Here is a 20,205-nt window from a genome sequence, read left to right as displayed (position 1 = left end):
CATACAGATAGCCTGCCCAGATACAGAAAGGCCATTACTCTCTAGAGTATAAAAGCAGTTTTTGAAGTTAAACTGGGGCATTTCTTGCTTATTAAGAAAACAAAACAAACAAACCCATTGTGTCACTGACCCCAAGTTAAAAATTGCATTTCTTTGCTCAGGGCCATATACTTCTATTATATGGTTCTCCAGCAGAAGCTGATGCTTCTGATTTAGCTGATTTAGGATCTTTACATTAGTGAAACTTTTCTGTTAATTAACGTAGTTTTGATCTGAAGTTAAACATGTTGGTTTTAATATTCCAAGCTTAAAATAGTACCTGCCTTTTATAGATAAGTATCTGAGTCTTAAGATGGTACACATGCTCTGCTCATATACTGTCTTGAAACTGCAAGGCAGGTCTATTATGTGCAGTGTGGTGGTTATGAAGGACATGAAGGATTATGAAGTAATGGGTTAAAGGTAAAGGCATCATGGCTGTAACCCTCAAGAGGATGCTAACAAAACATCAAATCCATGACTGGCAGCACCCATGCATAGACAGCAGGAGGTTAGCATAGGGAAGTGAAAGCTTAGAGATGTTATAGAGTCAAAACCCAAGGAAGAAGGGAATGCTGACTTTTACTGCACAAAGAAAGGACCAAATTGGCAAGAGAGGTATGCTGGATATTAGAACCAGGAGCTTTTTGTTGTCAACAAGTACAGACATGTAACAGCACATCTAACTCCTCTTTTTAATGTACAGTTAATTAGACTGTATATGAACCCAATGGATTGCATAACTACATGTTGGAAAGCAAACATTATGTCAGATTCGTGGCACTGGGATGAATCCAGAGTGACAATTCCCACACTACAGCTTGATGTACCCGGGTTCCTTGGATCAGCCATCTTCGATTCACTGCCTGCTTCAGCTGAGGCTTGCCATCTGGTTTGTAGACAAAGGAGAATAAAACTTCAAAACAAGGGTAACAGGGAGAAGAAAGACAGATTCTGCCAGCAGGGCCAGTTTCTCAGGACTGCCAACAAAAGGCAGGTGCGGGGGGTGGGGGAGGTGGGGGGTGCAAAAAGGACCGTGATGCTGGAGTGCAGATGTGCTTTCTTAGCCCTGCAGAGGTGCAGCAGAGTAAACTCACCCCTCTCAGCCCCTGGCTTCTACACTTAGGGGAACAAAAAACCAGGAATGACAGAATGGCAAGTTTCAAATAAGGTGGCAGAAAAAGTACAGAACATGCTGGCACATGAAACAGCTGGTTTCCACAAAGCAACAACTCCTAACCACAGCCAAAACGGTAGCTAAGTGTGACATGCACTCGACTTTCAACAATTTCACAGCTGCTTGTCTCTTGCTGTAATTCTGGAAGAGTGCAATTATTGTTCTACAAGTCTCACTGAAATTTGCACAGTCCAGCTTTGACAAATAGGCAGTTTTTTAAAATTAAAATCTGCTTCATATGGAAATTCTTGACTTGCTGTGTGCAGCTAGCACTCTGTCATCTCTTCTGTAAGCTTCCCCATTCTCTCCAGGGTGGGGAAAGTGCTTGTACTATAAATCCAGACCAGCTCTGGTATGGCACCAGAGTATACAGTATATCATTCCTCCTGAACAATGCCTGCTTGGCTAGCAAAGACTGTTTAGTTGGCTCACCAGTGTGGTAAGCATAATAACAGTCACCCAGGAGCTTGTTCAATCCTACCTACATTTCATGATTAGCCAGTACATGATTTCTTTTTGTTTTTAAAATGTTTATACTCTGCTTGCAGTGCCCTTACACCCACCAAAAGTAACATTTACAACCAGTAACACCTACAAGTAAGCAAACTAGCAGCCATGACAAGTATCACATTTTCTCTCCCATTTCTCCTGCAGTCTGTAGTGACAGCACTGATTTCTGGTTTTGCAAGTATCTAATTCAGTGACTGCAGCAGTGTGAGAAGCACTCTCACTTTCTCCTACTTTAGTCTACACCAAGAATGCATGTGTGGGAGTACGTCATGCAAGTATGGCTTCAAAAGAGGACTGACTAATTTTTAAAACACTGTTTTCTCTGATCTCACTCCTGGAATGACCTGGGGGCCCTACTGAGTATTTGGGCAGTTTTATGTCAGCACACCAGTTCTTATAACTGAGGTTGAAGGGAGAGCAAGAGTATTTAATTTTCAGAAAAAATTACCTGCGTGGGACTTCCAGGGAGAACAGCAAAAGACAGGGTAATGCTTCTGAGCCAGATAGTTCTGAGTTACTTAGTTACTCAAATGAGAGATGAGATGGGTCTATATCTTTGATTAGATATGCCTCTTTGGAAAACAGTGCTATCTCCTCTTGAATCCAAAAAATCTACTGATCTAAAAGCTCCATCACCTGAATCAGAATTACAGATAGTTGAGGCTGGAAGGGACCTACGGAGGTCATCTTTCCAACCCCCCTACTTAATAAGCAGGGCCACCTAGAGCTGGTTGCCAAGGACAATGTCCAGGTGGTTTTTGAAAATCTCCAAGGATGGAGACTCCCCCAGTTCTCTGAGCAACCTGTGCCATTGCACCATCACCCTCAGGGTGAAAAAGTGTTCTCTGCCTCCCAGCCACAGCCGCGGGGCCTGCAGCTGGAGGAGTTGGGCTGCTGTGGTAGAGGAGTGTCAGAGAAAGGCCCAGAGGCTGTGACTGGAGGGTGACAGGGGCCGTCTGGGTGCAGAGGTGCCGGCAGGAGGGCCCAGCAGGGAGAGGGCTGTCAGCATGGCCTCTGTCCACGGCACCCTGCTTCGCAGGTCTCCAGGACAGGCGGCCTGGCTGATGGCTGAGGGGCTTGGGCAGCCCTGCCCTGGTGGTTGGAAGGGGGAGCTGGGGAGGCTGGAAAGCATGCCCTGCAATGGCTTGTGCTTTAGTTTTGAAAGACACAGGCCACAGAAAGCACATGAACCTTTATTAAATTTCCATTAAACCAATTATCTACTGTCTCGTCACCTGTGTATGGTGGCGGAGGGCTCGTCTACCTGCCTGCCTGGCCGGGCGCTCCCCTGCGGCCTGCCGGGCAGAGGTGCTGGAGGACCTCTGAGCTGCGACACCCCGCACCCGTTGGGGCCTCCCCCCAGATCCCCTTCCGCCAGCTGCAGGCTCGCTGCTGGTGGGCCTTGGGCGCAGGTGGTAGCGCCGCTGCGGGGACCTGCTGCTCTCTTGCTCCCTGCCCCGCCTTCTCCGCTGGTGGGCTGACAATCTGACCATGTGCTCCTGGTAGTCATCGTCAGCCACCACCGTGTGCAGAATGCGGTGGATGGGCTGCCTGCAGAGTGGGCACGCAGCTCTTGTGGCAGCCCACTGCTGGATGCAACGAAAGCAGAAGGTGTGGAGGCATCCGTCGACGTAGGCGGCGTTGTCGATCTCACCCAGGCAGATGGAGCAGCGGCTTTCTGCAGCTGCCTGCTGCTGCCCTGCCTGCTGCAGCTGGCTGGTTGAGGCTGCCACAGCAGAGCTGCTTTGCTCTAGATCCTCCTCTGTAGCTGAGGCCATGACCTGCCAAGAGAGATGTTCAGAGATTTCCTGACACTAGGAATGGAAAAGCAAAGAAAGCACCAGAAAGCGGTGGGAGAGGGGAGGCAAGGGCCTCCTGAAGGGTCTCCTTGCGGGCTGAAAAGTGGCAGCAGAAGCAGCCCCGTGGGACAGCCAGCCCCAAGGGCTGCCCTCCCCACCTGCCTGTCCCCCTTAGCTGCCCACAGGGACACTGCCCACAGTCCAAGACCCCTCGCCCCCTCTGCTCCCCCCAGACAGCCAGCACAGCTCGAGCTAGAACAGGGTACCTGACGGAGGCCGTCAGAGGAGGCAGAGGAACTGGCTGGGAGTCTCCAGTGGTGCCCACAGCTGCCGTGCAGGATCTGCAGCACCGCTGCCAGTGGAGGCTCTGCACAAAGGCAGCGCTCCAGGTGCAGGTCCGCAGCCCTGATGGACCCCAGGGCCCCCAGGTCCTGTTCTGTACACCTGCTTTCCAGCCAGTCAGTCCCCAGCATATACTGATGCTTGTTCCTCCCTGGGAGAAGGACTTTGCAGTTCCCCTTGTTGAACTTGATGTTGCTGTCACCCCATTTCTCCAGCCTGTCAAGGTCCCTCTGGGCAGCAGCCTGACCTCTAGCATATCAGCAAGCTTGCTGAGGGTACACTCTGCCTCATCATTCAGTTCATTAATAAAGATGCTGAACAATATTGGACCCAGTATTGAGCTCTGGGGTACACTGCCAGTTACCGGCTTCCAACTAGACCTCATACCATTGATCACCATGCTGAATCCACCTGCCCAAGCTCTCAACAAAAGCCTCCTCTGTAACCCCTTCAAAAAAACTATTTTAAGCTGCTGCAGTAATATTAGCACTATATAATGGAAACCGTGCGTGCAATCATAACTCAGTGGGATGTTTGAGCTTCACATTGACATTCTGGTGAGGCAGATCCCCAAGATTTTGTGGAGGTCTAATGCCCACATAGTTACTGCTTAGCAACCAAGAGCTTCTTCAAGAGAAAGCAATTCCTTTGCGGCTTGGGAGTTGGTTGCTGTGACTTCCATCCAGGGAAGAAGAGGAGAGCTGAAACTGTGAAGTGAGTGGCTCTCAGCACATTCATCTCCAAGAAGATACCAATGGCTTTTTTCCTCACACCATGATCTGTGTTACTGTCTGAACCAAGCACAGCTCAGAGCCAGCCACTGACTTGCAGACTTTCCTGGTGCTTTGGGAACATGAGGAAGGCTCACCTCTTTCCTCAGTAAGATTATTGCTTATAGGTCTGCAACAGGAGTCCTGCTGTCAGAACACAGGCTGCTCTGAAAGTCTGTCCTCTTTTGTACACTTCAGTTAAGTTTATTCATTTCCTTAGTCCAGGTAGCATTAGCCCAGCCTTGAGAAATACTGGCCATGCACCTAGTGGGGAGCTGGCACCAGCTGACACTCAGTACTTGCCTGGTGTACTGGGGATATGTCCCCCTTACCTGTAAAATTACCACAGGACACCTGCTGTATTAGGTGCAGTGTCTACTAATCTTCTTCCAGAGCTCTAGAACTAGCCTTGCAGAGAGACAGATGAAGTAAAGGAGCAATTACTGAGCCAAGCTGGGAGCAATGATTATTTTCCAGTGTGTACTGGGCATATTGACATGTCTGACACAGTCCATTCACAGTATGCTACAGCTGCAGGATCACTGGCAAAGAGATGTTTTTCCTGGGTTATCAATAACGCCTTAAGCTGCGCTCCCACTGAAACCTTGCAACTCTTACAGGAGGGTAAAGACTATGTGCTCTTTCTCTTTCCTTCTTATTGCATCTTTCCCTGCTATGAAAACAAACACAGTATACAAAGAGAGGAGGAAAGGAAAAAATGTGCTTCTCAGCTGTGTTTCAAATGTTCTCTGTGTTAAAAACTGACTCTAAATCTTTGATAGCATCCTAGCTAACTTATCTCACATTTCTCAGGTTTTTTGGTCATTTTCATTATCCTTTAATACATACATTTTGATGTGGGATTTTCATTGCTCTGCCACTTTTTAGGGTCCTTTCTGTGAATATTAAGAAGTTACCTTGGAGTTCATTCAATAAATATTAAGGCAGTCTTAACCAGCATCTTCTATAGTCTCTGTGGCAACATTTCAGGGCTATTTTTAGCCTACAGTTTTGAAGGCTGGTGTGCAGAATTCATCATCCCTTTGCTCCAGAAGGTTCTCTTATCCAATAAGATTTTAAATTCTGTAACCTCTCTGACAAGCAGTTTGGTACTTGATGTTCCTTGTGGCGCCAAACCTTTTCCTTATGCCAAATGTAAATGTTCCTTGCTATCATATAAGCAGTGTCCTTTCTCACAAGTGAAATACAGAAAGATCTATGATCTTCCAGTTTGCAGACACTTTTTTACATTGTTGTGTCTCTGATCAACCTTTTATTTGCTTAGCTATAATTTTTATTCAGTTTCCTCAGAACTTATATTTTTCCACACCTCTGAACAACTTTTCTTTCTCTGTATGTTCTCCAACTGGTCTGCTCTTTTTGTGGGTTTTTTTTTCAGTTGGTTTTTTTTTAGTTTTTTTTTCTCCTGACTTCTCCTGCCTAATACAAGAACTGCCTAATACAAGACCAACTAGTCTGCTCTTTTTGTGTTTTTTTTAGTTTTTTTTTCTCCTGACTTCTCCTGCCTAATACAAGAACTGCCTAATACAAGACCAACTAGTCTGCTCTTTTTGTGGTTTTTTTTTTAGTTTTTTTTTTAAGGGTGGTTTTTTTTTTCCTGACTTCTACTGCCTAATACAAGAACTGGTCATCTAGTACCAAGTCAACAAGAGTTTGTTTCCTTAAGTCTTACTTATGTTTATGTACTCCCCAAAAATATTTGCTTTTTGTCCAGTAGCACAACGCTATTTAGCTTATGGTACAGTGAAATCTACAGAGCCATTCCCAAAATACTGCTGCAAAACAGATCGTTCCCACCCTATACATGAAAAACTGTATATTCTTACCTTAAATTAAAGTACTTGTTTGTGTTCTTCAGGATCTTCACTCTCTCCTTTTTGTAATAGTAATTCCAGGTTCTGCTTCTGTCTTTCAACAGCCTTGTGTCACTGAGGCTGTCAAAAGCCTCTCGCAGGGGCTCCTGTCCAGCATCGAAGCCATGGAGCTCTGGAGTAGCAGCCCAGTCACACGAAGTCTTCTGGCCTCCAGCTCTTCCTTCAGAAAATAATTCTTCTTCCGCCTGGGTATTCTAGAGATAAGAAGCACATACTTTCTAATAAATATTTTGTAAACAATAGGGTTTTTTCAAGGTTCTCTTTTGTCACTGTTTCTGGTCACCTGTTGTCCATGAGAGGGCAATATATGGCAAGAAGAACATAACTGCTGAACTGCACAGAAAGTGCTGTCAGGATGCAAGATTAGGTGTATTTTTGCTTTTCCCACTGGAGTTCTTCTTGTTTTACTCATTTGAGTGGCAATTTGAAGGATCCCAACCCTACAATTTTATTGTTTTCAAAAACAGTGTTATGTCTGATGGCTGTTGAGAAGATTAATTTTGCACAAATATGGCCTTCGATTAGGACAGTTGTGCTATATAAATCTTTTGCTTTCATGTAGCTGGTGAAAAAAATTAGCGGTAAGAAAACAGTGCTACTTTTTTTTTTACTTTCTGGTATGCCACATCAAGAAATAGTGAAAGAACTAGTTCAGCTGGTGCTATACACTTTTGGAAAAATAGAGTTTTCAGCAATAAATGAGATTACAGGAGGAATATCCTCTCATTGGTATTGAAAGAGAAATCTAGATCAGCTCACTGGCAGTTCATCCACCTTTATGCTCTCATAGCAGTGCTCTGTATAGAAGAGAGAAAGGGAGAGGGAAAGATAATTTTCCAGCTCATATGTGACTTTGCCATTGTTGGACCAGCCTGATCAGTCACATAAAATAAAGAAACCTGTGCCAGACATGGCTGGTCATTTTTTTTTGTGGTGCAAAAATGGTAGTGTGGTCTTGTGTGTATCACAGTGGTGTGCACTTGCACAACTGGTTTAAATTTTTTGTCTGTCAGAGGGCAGCAGTGATCATTCCCTGTCCTGAAAATCATGTAGTATGTGATATGCAAGAAAAGACACTGCGTGATAGTTCCAGAAGGAAAATCACACAGAGGAAACCCCGGGAGTCTCACCCTCTTTTCTGTTAGACACAGACTGAAAGATCTGAGGAATAACTCAGTATCCAGATCTACTTAGCTGAGGACAGTGATTATGAACTGGAGGTCAGGAATTGCACGTGTTAAGTGAGTCTCTAATAGATTTTGGTCGGTTCCAGATGCTGCCCTCTGAAAATCCACTCTGAGGAAAATGTACTATTTAAGTATTTTGGTGGTACAGTAATGTTTCTGAATGCATGCCAGGAACAGTAGCAAAAAATACCTTCACTATGCTAACGACTAAAGTTGTTAGCTTCTACAGAGGCCAGCTTTCCAATATCATTCAAATACCAGGGAGTCTGAATCAGTCCTGATCATGTCTTTGGGAAAACAAATTCACTCCTTTGCCAAAAAATAGCATGAGAGAGGAGTGACCTTGCAATTACTCTGCCATTCCATGGGGCTGGGGATCGTGGTTTGGAGCATAGCACATCTTCCTGAGGTTTGGGATGGGCCGTCTGGCAGTCAAGTCTTTTATGCTCCAATGCTGCAGGTGCATAAAAAAGATATTTTAATCTCCTTGATGCTGTCCTTTGCCCTCTGCACAGCCCAAACCTCATTCTCTTTTGTGATCCTCTTCACTTCTAGGCAGCAGCAGCCACCACCAGTGGAGCTCTGATTTATTTCTCCATTTGACTTTTCTTTTCTGCTACTTGTCATTAAATGCCTCAGGAAATCCAGGCCAGGCTCTGTGCTGACAGAAATTGAGCCCTTGGGAAGGGATGGTGAATTCATATTTGTACTGCCTAGCCTGGGCCTTTAGCTCCGGTAAAAAGTTATGCAGGTAGTTGCTGCTTCTTAGCTGGTTTCACATATGGCTACACAGCTGTCACTGCCTCCCACCAGGATCTGAGACAGTGGGCCTCAGGAGATCTGTGAGGGAGTTTGTGAATGGCCCCCATCACACTGCTTCTGCTATGGCTGCAGCAAGCCAAAGCAGAAGGAGCACTAAAGGACTTGGGTCCGAAGGTTTATCCTTAAACTCTTAAGCGTATACAGTCTCCCTAACTGGACATGCAACTCCTCACTTCAACATACTCTTTGACATTTAATATCAAATATAACTTTAAAATTAGGACCCACAAGAAGTCCAATAAAAGGGAAGAGGGAAATAAACTGATTTAAAATTCTAAAACTGAAAATATTTTTCTTTTATGAATTTGATATGCAGAACAGATGGTCCTCAAAAAAAAATGCTCATGCAGAAGAAAGGCATGTAGAATGAGTCTGTATCCTGCTCCCACTGCACTGGGACCATAAGCAGCTGAATGGCTAATGCAATTTATTATTCTGTTGAATGGAAATGTCTATCCCTTAGTGGTTCTGCCTGCAGAGAAAATGGCTCTGTTTTTTTTTTAACTCAGAGTTCCCTCTTTTCACTTTTTCCTCAGTAATCAGTGTGCAACAAAATCACATTATGTGACACTGAAACACAGTCAACTGGAAACCTTAGCCGGCCTTCTTAGGACACATTTTCATTAATAATCTATTTGCGCAAGAGCTAGACAATTTCTCCATAATGATGTTTGTAATGGGATTGTTCCTAGACTAAAGTAGTGAAGAAGAAAAAGCAAATAGTATGATCTCTTATTTTCTTGACCCTAAAATATATTCTGTTTCCAGCCCTCCAGACATTTGCTTAGCAGGTCAGCATACTTCTACTCTGGAGAACTGTTCTTCTCCAGAGACTGTTCTGTAAAACTCAGTTGTTGTTAACTAAAACCTTAGTGTCCAAAATGTAAAACGCATTGAAATGTGTTTGGCATGCAAGAAATTACTTGTCTGCTTCAAAAAACTATTTATTCTCTTTCCTCTGCTCTTGTGATGCACAGGTGGTAACCAAAGAACCAGTAATTCCTTCAACTCTCTGTTAAACTTTTCTTGACATCAGTGCATTACCTGCCTTGGTGGGCACCACAAAATTTGTCAAAAAACCCAAACTACCTTTTCTTTTTTTTTCCTTCTGTATTCACAGCTCTCTTAAGCTGCTTTCTAATCACCTGGGAATCATTTTGAAACTGGAAACCAAGCAAGTGGTTGTCCTGTGGTATATATTTATTTCAAGTAATTAATTTATTAGCAATTTATGCTGGCTTGGTCTCTTGCCATTCTTCTGTGGCAGGCCTGTGACAGCACATTTACTAGAAGGGTGGCTTCTAAAACTAACATTAAAAGCCCATTTCAGACTGAACTGCTTAAAAACTTGATGTTTACCAAATGCCAAATGGAGAAAGTTTTGAGGCATTTCCTCCTGAATAAGGGTTTGGATGCTCCATCTTGCAAACAAAAGGATGCTTCCTCAAAGCAAATGCTTTCAATTCCAGCTTGGGTATTATATTTTTTACTCTCCCTTCAATTCATTTCATTTGGTAGTACTGTAATTACAGGCCAGCCGTGGACATGTGTTCAGCTGATGCAAGGCACAAATAGTGAAGCACAAGAGTCTTGTTGAGTTTTCAAGGCATAAGAACAGGTATTGAATATGTTTAATTAGTGTGTATCTAGACTCCTTTAATATTTAACCTAAGCTTAGGGACAGGATATCTTGACCATCAGTAATTATCCATTTAATCAAGGACAAGTGTTCCTTTGAGAAGATGATTATGGAAAGTTGGCAAGAGCAAATAGCCTTAAATTGTCCTTGTGTAACACGTGACCATATATGGGTAAAAAGGGTTAGGGTACTTAACCTGTAAGGACCCCCAAAGAGAGGAAGGCATGCGCAGAAGAGTCTGAAGCGGAGCCAAGAGGAGTGATGCAACCTATGTAGATTAGAATTAATATGTTTTAGATAGGTAGAATATGTATGGACTTATTGTATAAATATAATGAGGTAGCCAGCTTTGGTGTGCTTGATTTGTGGAAAGCTGTCAAGCACCCAGGCTTGCGCAACCCTGAAATGAATTAGCAAGGTCTCTCCTGAGTGTGTGATTAGTGACTCGTTGCACACCAGGTGACAAATCCGCTTTTCAGACCACAGTTTTGGGTGACCCAGATGGGACTGCTGTGATCCTTGCCCGGATCATCTTGCCTGCTGCTGGTGGGGAGAAGCTGCTTTTCAGGCTCCAACTGTGCACTGACCTGTTGTTCAGAGGACTCCATGAGTAATCTCCCCATCTGAATCAGGTAAGCAACTCAAAAAAAGGTGCAATGCATGATAAAAAGACATTGCATGGGTAACAATAGATAAAGGTAAAGGTTTTAAAAGTGTTTGGTAAGTCTTGTGCACAATTAGACAATGACAACTGGAGTGCATGAAGCAATAGGTAAAGGTAAAAAGACCTTAAAGTACTTTGTAAAGTTTTGTGCACGATTGGGCAGTGATGACTGGAGTGCATGAAACAATAGGTAAAGGTAAAAGGAAACAAAAAGTATTTTGTGAACTTTGTGTATGTTTGGACGGTGACAACAGGAGTGTATGTAAACATGGTTGGCAAAAACATTCTTTTTGGATAACATCATGGAAGCAGGACAGAGAGCAGGACAATCTGCATAGGTTTCCCCTTGCTCCCTATTAGGATGCATCTTAAATCACTGGAATAAGTTTGGCAGGGATCCTCTAACAAAAAAGAAATTAAAAGAATATTGCACTCAATGGTGGCCAAAGTATAAATTGGAAGATCAGGAAAAATGGCCAGAAATGGGATCTTTGAATTATAATACATTCTTGCAACTCATGTTGTTTTGTAAAAGGGAGGATAAATGGGATGAGATTCCATATGTGGATTTGTTCTTTAAGAAATGATCATGAAACCAGGAAGAAATGTAAATAGTTGATATCTGATTCAAAGGTATTAATGATGATGGATGACATGAAAAAGCCTTTGCGGTGTTGTTCTGGTTGTAGCATAGGGAAAACGTGCTTAAAACGGGAAGAGGAAGAAGTGGATGTTCAAATATTGGTAGCTCTGGATGGAGAAAATGTTATAAATGGAACAGAAGCGGGAGATGGGGCAGTGAGACCTTTAGCCCAGTAGTAGGGAGAACTCGAGCACATCATCACCCTGTAATACAGGCTCCCCTTCATCAGGCAGTGGGTCCAGATGGTTCCCCAGTACATGTAAAAGTGCCTTTTTCTACATCAGATTTGATGAATTGGAAGGAGTCTGCTGGATCCTACTGGGATAATCCTGACAGCATGTATCGGTTATAGAAGAATGGTTATAGAAAAAGCAAGGGAACGAAACGAGCAGCTAAATACCAGGGATGGACCTAAGCGGTTTATGCTGACTCAGGAACCCAATTAGAACCAGAATTTAAGTACAGGGAGATTAATGATTAAGCAATATCAGCAACTGGTTTTGTATGGAATAAAAAAATGGGATATCAAAACCAAAGAATCTTGCCAAATTGTACCAAGTAATACAAGGTAAAACAGAAAAACCCTCAACCTTCTACAAGCAGTTCTGTGAAGTATCTCAGCAATGGACAGATCTGGACCCTGAAGATGAAGCACATAGAATTACTTTTACCACCTTGTTTGTAGGACAATCAGCACCTGCTATTAGGAGGAAAATGCAGAAAGTAGATGGAATGTCAGGAGTGCCCACATCTTGGTTAATTGAAATGGCATATAAGGTCTATGATGGTAGGAAGGAAGTTGAAAAGAAAGAAAGTGAAAAAGAAAAATTAAAAGCTAGGAACCAGAATGCAGCAATATTGGAAGCTGCCTTTGTTGAGGCACAGGCTCCAGTTAGAGGTTGAGGTTTCAAGAGGGGACCAGGACAAGGAAGGGGTTAAGGTACAGGGAGAGGATCAGGAGTTAGAATACCATTGGAAAAAGATCAGTGTGCTCTTTGCAAGGAAAAGGGACATTGGAAAAATGAATGTCCAGAAGGGAGGATCCCCAGGGTACCTGGGGAATTGATTGGGATCATGGAAGAGGATTCAGACTGACGGGGACCAGAGGTTGAGGAAATTAAATCCCCAGCTGAACCCCTGGTTGATGTTAAGCTGGAAAACGATGTAGTTAAATTTCTAGTTGACACAGGAACAACCTACTTTGTATTGAAGGGTTGCAAGGGACCTGTGACTAAATATTCTATGGCTGTGGCTGGTACAATGGGAAAGTGGGAGGTTAGACCCTTTTTCCAACCAATTAAAAATAAAATGGGCAACAAGATGTTTGAATATGAATTTTATACATGCCTGAATGCCCAATACCTCTAACGGGAAGGGACTTGATAAATAAATTAAGAGTGCAGATAACCTTTGACAAAAACAAAATAAGAGTCCATATCCTGCAAAATAATGCCTGGGAAGCACAAATTATGTATTACAGGAATTACTTGAGACAGCAGAAGACAGTGAGGAGGGACCAGGCAACACCTTTTTGGAGATAGAAGGCACTGTAACCCCTTTTGTATGGGCAACCAAGAGCCCTGGAAGAGCCAAATCAGCCGAACCAGTAAAAACAGAATTAAAGCAGGGAGCTAAACTAGTAAGAGTCAAATAATGTCCCATAAAAATGGAGGCCTGTATTGGACTGGAGCCTATGCTTAATAACTTTCTAAAATATGGACTGTTACCAGAATGTCAGTTGGAATATAATACCCCAATTTTACCTGTTAAAAAAACACATTCACAGGAATACTGTTTAATACAAGACCTGAGAGCTATTAATCAAATAGTGACTGATGTACACACAGTGGTACCCAATCCTTATACTTGGTTAACAACGATAGTTGATTCAAATATCTATTTTACAGTATTGGACTTAAAGTGTGCCTTCTTTTGCATTCTATTGGAAGAACAAAGTCAGAAGCAGTTTGCCTTTGAATGGGAAAACCTGACAACAGGAGGCAAGTTGCGGTTGTGATGGACAGTGGTCCCTCAAGGATTCAAGAACAGCCCCATGATTTTTGGTAACGTACTTGCAAAAGACCTAGAACAATGGCAAGGTAAAGGAACTAACATTACCTTATTACAGTACATGGATGATATACTGTTGGGGGTGGACACAGGTTAGGAATGCAAGAAAGCAACCATAAATTTATTGAACTTTCTGGGACTAGCAGGATATAGAGTGTCAAGGAAAAAGGCACAAGTTGTTCAGATGAATGTACATATCTGGAGTTCGAAATCTCCCATGGAGAGACAAAGCTAGGGACTAAAAGAAAAGAAGCAATATGCCAGATTGCACACACACATGCCCCCAATCAGAGAGAACTTAGAGCATTTTTAGGAATGGCTGGATGGTGTCATTTGTGGATTCCTAATTTCAGATTAATGGCCAAACCTTTAGACGAAGCCAGTGAACACTTCTGCACAAAAAGCTAAATTAATTGCACTGATTTGAGCCTTGGAAATATCGGAAGCGAGCTAACACCTATACAGACATGAAATATGCATTTGGGGTAATACATGCACATTTACAAGGACAGCGGCTTTAGCCCCTGAAAGAACTTTTTTTATTGATGTTCCTGAACATAGAGAGAAGGAAAATAAACTGGCTGAGTTTCTAAATTGTAGCAAGACCTCTGAAGGATGGCTAAAAACTCCAGATGGACAATGTGTAGTTACTCCTCAAATAAGAGAGAAATTATGAAAAAAACACATGGTGCTACTCATATGGGAGCTGAGGCATTAGCAGAAATGACAAAAACATATGAAATAGGCATTAATATGCTAAAAATTGCCAAAGGTATTACAAAAGGATGAGAGACTTGTTTAAGGAATAATCCAGAAATTCAGAAGACACCCTTATCAGGAGAGGTAAAAAGAGGTTCCGTACCTGGGAGTTGTTGGCAAATTTTTCAGAATTACCGAAGTCTAAAGGATATAAGTATTTATTGGTAACAGTTGGTACCTTTTCAGGCTGGCCAGAGGCTTTCCCTTGTTGCACTAACAAAGCCAGTGTTTTTAAAAGAAATAATACACAGATTTGGAGTCCTTAAGGGACTTTCATCAGACAGTGGACCCCATTTTGTAGCAGAAATTATCTGAGAAATTTCAAAAATTTTGCAGATTAAATGGGATTTGCACACTCTGTGGAGACCACAAAGACCACAATTAATCAATAAATTAGAAAATTATGTCAAGAAACCTAGATTATATGGACCAAGGTTTTGTCCTTGGCATTACTTAGAATCAGAGTAACACCGTGAATGCAAGAAAAAGTTAGCCCATTGGAGCACCTCTGTAGACTTCCACACCAAAGAGAACCTTGAAATTAAAACTAAATTGTACCCACTACTGAGTTATTTGAATAAGGTTGCATACAGGGAAAATAGGTTTCTATGATATTGGATAATTAGTTGTGATTGTTGTAGGTATTCTGATAGTTTGAATGAAAATTATATTAATTTTGTTAATAATTATAACCACTTTTTGTCTTATTCAGTGTACCCTGAGGACATATAAATGACTGGTTTGAGACTTAGAGGTGTTAAGACACCTTAAGCCTCAAAAAGGGGGAGATGATGTAAGAGAACAACATCTGCTTGGAAAGAACAGGTATTGAATATGTTTAATTAGCGTGAATCTAGACTTCTTTAATATTTGACTCATTGCACACCAGGTGACGAATATGGTTTTCAGACAACAGAATCAGATCACTTACATCCCCTCTATTCTACTGTAGGACCTTGACTTTAATAGACAAATCCTAATTTATCCCCTTGTTAATGGTAGACAGTACTTTCCCACATGTTCGTGCATCCAATGTAGTGGGAACAGCAGGCAGTAATTAAACTATGAAAAAGAATTAGGAAGCATCCTGTTAACAAGAGCATTTCTCCAGAGGCAGAGGTAGAGGAATCTGGCTTTGCTGAAGAGTAGCTTCTGCACTTTCTGTGGTTTTCATCCTTTGGCTTCTCCAAGTACAGGTCTGAAAAGGGCTTTTTGTTAGAAATGGAGCATTCAGAAACTGCACTTCAAAACATTATCACAAAAAGTTTCTGTATACTGTAAGTGTTCCCACCCTGTATATGTACTTGTTTCTGTTACTGCTTTGTGATACTTATGCATGAGGAAAGACCATTTTTGTAATTAGAGTTGAATAAAAATAACACTTGAATGTGAAAGACATTTGCTGGTTTTTAGAACATTTTGATTTCTGGAAAGAGACCACCTGCTGCGTAGGAACCTTAAGTCTTCTAGCTAATAATCTTCACTCCACTTGGACTAATTTTAGCTATTGCCACTTGAAACTTTTAATGGTTTCAGCCACCTACTGCCTTAACGCAACTTTTCCAGCCCGTTTCTATCACTCTGCCTGTTCATATATTTGAGGATTATAAGTAGTTTTATTTGGAAAATGGTCACTGGAGATGGAGGTGGAAAGACAGGAATCATCTGAGAGTAAATAGATTGTTAACTCCCCTCTGAGCACTGTGAGGCTGATTCACTCCCAATCAGTTCCCACACAGCCTGGACTGAGTCAGCCCAGAGGGTGTTGAATAGTCAAGAGCAAAGACGATTCAGAGGATAATGGTTGTGCAAAGACTAAAACAGAAAAGTGATTCAGAAGGGGGAACTAAAAGAAGAAAAACACGTACCGGAGAGAGGGGAAAAAAAGTTGAAACAGAAATAAAAATAGACAAGCAACCCCTATGCAGCCACCTCTGCATCAGAAACAAAGTTGTTCAGGGAGCTTAGAGAAGAAACAGAGGTGAATGAAAGGAAAGGAGTGGATGGAGGAGGAGAAAAGATATTAAAAACCAAAAATAGTGTTGGAGTGAAATCATCAGGGAGGAGCCAAAAAGGAAAAGGGGTGTAGGCAGAAAATGGGCTCACAGTAGAGACACACTTCCAGGTGTGTCTCAGCCTAGCCACTGACTTCCCATCTGCGTAACCATGCACATAAAAGCTTGCATCTATAAATTCATACCACACATATCCATGGGGAGGAAAGAGCTGAAGTGGGGTCGTACAGTCAAGGACTTTCCATCCTTTACAGATCAAAGAGCATGAGACAGAAAAAAAATGAAGTTTGTATAAGAAATGGGCACTCCAGAGATATGTGAGCATATGGGGAAGGACATTCACTCAGATTAAAGCCAGGCTTCACCATTTAAGTTTCCTGTCAGTCCAGTGAGAGGGTGAAGAACCTGACCTAGATGCTCTGAATCAACCTGTGGGACATTTTTACAACCCTTGATGGCTCTACAACTTCAAAAAGTGCCTAAGCCTCCTCAGTCCCCTTACTGCAGTTCTCTTGAATGTCAAGTTCAGTGATGCAGCCTCTGGGCATACTTGGGCTCAGGACAGAGACTTGGCACACTACAGAGTGTCTTGTCTCATGTTTTGTGCAGGAGCCTTCCCCCCTTGCACTTTGTTCATATGAAAGGAAAGTAGCTCATACGGTGCTCCACCTCCCACAGCAATGAGCTCTCTGCTTGCATTCAGCATTGCTGAATATACCTTCTACCACAGTAATCTAGGGTCTGATTTCCTTATGCCTAAAACTGCTTATTTTAAAATAGTTTGTATATGTTTAACTTGTGCTAGTTTAAGGAAGCCATAGGGAAGGCTTGTCAACAACAAGACAGAGGAGATTGTTAACAAAATAATAAATTGCCTTGCATCTGGCAGATCTAATGCACATTTAGCCACAGATTAGAGGTATTGATCCCAAAGCTTGAGGACAAGCACTTAAAGGCATGTCACTGGATACATCACTTCTGTCTGTACAGAGCTGTATGGATGACAGAAGGCACACTTGACCAAGATGCCTAAGGTAGAAGTGTGTTTGCCCAGAGATAAGCGTGGGGTGAGTGAAGAGAGGTGGCAACTGAGAAGATGATTCAGTTTTCAGTTGGGCTGACTTGTCCTTGCAGGTTCCCCCAAGTCCTTTTAGTGAGGCAAAGAGCTCTTGTATTCCCAGCCTTATGATCCCAGCCAGATGATGAAAGATAGGAGAAAATGAGCCCAAGTCTACATCTCCAATTTAGGCATTAAGACAGGTGTTCAAGGGAGGCTGTGCAAGTTCCTCCAAGAGTATATTGATTACTTATATGTGAAAACAAATAACAAGTAACTGTGATGTGAATATCTGCATAAAAATTAATCCCACCTTATTCCTCTAGGAAGCTGAGGTAGACCTAGCATTGCATCTGAACCTGCTGTGTGCTGTCTGAAACACCCAAACACTTTCCAGAACTGATGAAAAATAATTAACAGTTCTGGTGTATTATTCATAATGTCACCTTCTCTGCCAAAGGGAGAGATGTGGTTTATGGTCTGGTGAGCTCTTTAGTCTTGTTTAGAGGAGGTTGTATAGCTTTGGTGTTGCTGTGTAATCACATCAGAAAAGGCAAAGTCTGAAAAGCATTATTCCCACTTTGAGAAAACACCACTGAGCTTTGAGATGCTCCCTAGCTCCTGGCGTGGCTGAAAAGCAACCTCCAGGGTCTCAGAACAGCTCCTGAGAAAGTTGTATTTCCTGAAATGAAGTTAGTTATTATATCTCTGAGGCACTAAAGTAGGCCTCCAGAGAGGATATTCTGACTGCTGACTCGGGAAGACTGTCATGAGGTGGCTACAGCTGCAGAGTAAATTACTATGTCGCAGGACACCAAAATGGCAATGCCTACCAGCCTTGCAATGCTGCTTACCAGCTGTAGATTTAATAAACATCTTATTGATTTTTTAATTTCATTGTCAAAGAAGCAGTTGATTTCAGCCTATGAAAGAAAAACAATTGTCTGGGAAAAAAACCAACCCACAAATAGAAGATACATATAACAACTTTGTTCAGGTAACGAAAAAAGGAAAGTGGCAACTTTTCCTGTGCCACCAATGCAGCCAGTGGGCACAGCACCTGCCCTAGCAGGCACCTGTGTTTCTGGAGCACATTGCTCAGCACAGGGAAGCTAGTAGGTAGTAGAAGGAAGAAAGAACCACGTATGTGGTGAGGACATCCTTGTGATTACACCTTGAGTACTCATATAGAATCATAGAATTATAGAATGGTTTGGGTTGGAAACGACCTTTAGAGGTCATCTAGTCCAACCCCCCTGCAGTGAGGAGGGACATCTTCAGCTAGATCAGGTTGCTCAGAGCCCCGTCCAACCTGACCGCGAACATTCCTAGGGATGGAGCCTTCTCTCCCTCTCTGGGCAACCCATTCCCATGTTTCACCACCCTCATTGTAAGAAAATTTTTCCTTATATCCAGTCTAAATCTACCCTCCTTCAGTTTAAAACCATTAGCCCGTGTCCTTTCACAACAGGCCTTGCTAAAGACATTGCCCCCATCCTTCCTATAGCCCCCCTTTAGGTACTGAAAGGCCTCAGTAAGGTCTCCCCGCAGCCTTCTCTTCTCCAGGCTGAACAACCCCAACTCTCTCAGCCTGTCCTCACAGGAGAGAGGCTCCAGCCCTCGGATCATTTTTGTGGCCATCCTCTGGACCCGCTCCAACAGGTCCATGTCCTTCTTGTGCTGAGGGCTCCAGAGCTGGATGCAGCACTGCAGGTGGGGTCTCACCAGAGCGGAGTAGAGGGGCAGAATCACCTCCCTCGACCTGCTGGCCACGCTTATTTTGATGCAGCCCAGGATACTGTTGGCCTCCTGGGCTGCGAGCGCACATTGTTGGCTCATGTCAAGCTTTTTGTTCACCAGTACCCCCAAGTCTTCTCCACAGGGCTGCTGTCAATCCCTTCATCCCCCAGCCTGTATTGATATCGGGGGTTGCTCTGACCCAGGTGCAGGACCTTGCACTTGGTCTTGTTGAACCTCGTGAGATTCACACAGGTCCACCTCTCCAGCTTGTCCAGGTCCCCCTGGACGGCATCCCATCCTTCTGGCCTGTCAACTGCACCACTCAGCTTGGTGTCATCTGCAAACTTGCTGAGGGTGCACTCGTTCCCACTGTCTGTGTCATTGATGAGGATATTAAACAGTACTCGTCCCAGTATGGACCCCTAAGGGACATCATTCATCACTGCTCCGCATCTGGATATCGAGCCATTGACTACTACCCTCTGGATGCCACCATCCAGCCAATTCCTTATCCACCAAACAGCCCACGCATTAAATCCATATCTCCACAGTTTAGAGAGTAAGGTGCTGTGGAGGACCATGTCAAAGGCCTTACAGAAGACCAGATAGATGACATCTGTTTTTCTTCCCCTGTCCACTGATGTAGTCACTCCATCATAGAAGGCCACTAGTTTGGTGAGGCAGGACTTGCCCTTGGTGAAGCCATGCTGGCTGCCTTCATGTGCCTTAGCAGAGCTTCAAGGAGGGTCTGTTCCATGATCTTCCCAGGCAGAGGTGACGCTGACAGGACGGTTGTTCCCAGTGTCCTCCTTTCTACCCATTATAAAGATGGGCACAATGTTTCCCTTCTTCCATTACCCAGGGACTTCACCTGACTGCCTGACTTTTTAAATACCATGGAGAGCAGCTTGGCAACTACATCAGCCATTTCCCTCACGACTCTGGGATGCATCTCGTCAGGTCCCATAGACTTGTTTATGTTCATGTTCATCAAGTGGTCATGAACCTGATCTTCCCTTACAGTGGGAGGGGCTTTATCTTCCTGGTCTCCATCTTGTGGTCCAACACAGAAGGGGT

Source organism: Phalacrocorax carbo, chromosome Z (genome assembly GCF_963921805.1).
Source record: "Phalacrocorax carbo chromosome Z, bPhaCar2.1, whole genome shotgun sequence".
In the NCBI taxonomy this organism is placed as follows: Eukaryota; Metazoa; Chordata; class Aves; order Suliformes; family Phalacrocoracidae; genus Phalacrocorax; species Phalacrocorax carbo.
This window is presented reverse-complemented; position numbering follows the sequence as displayed.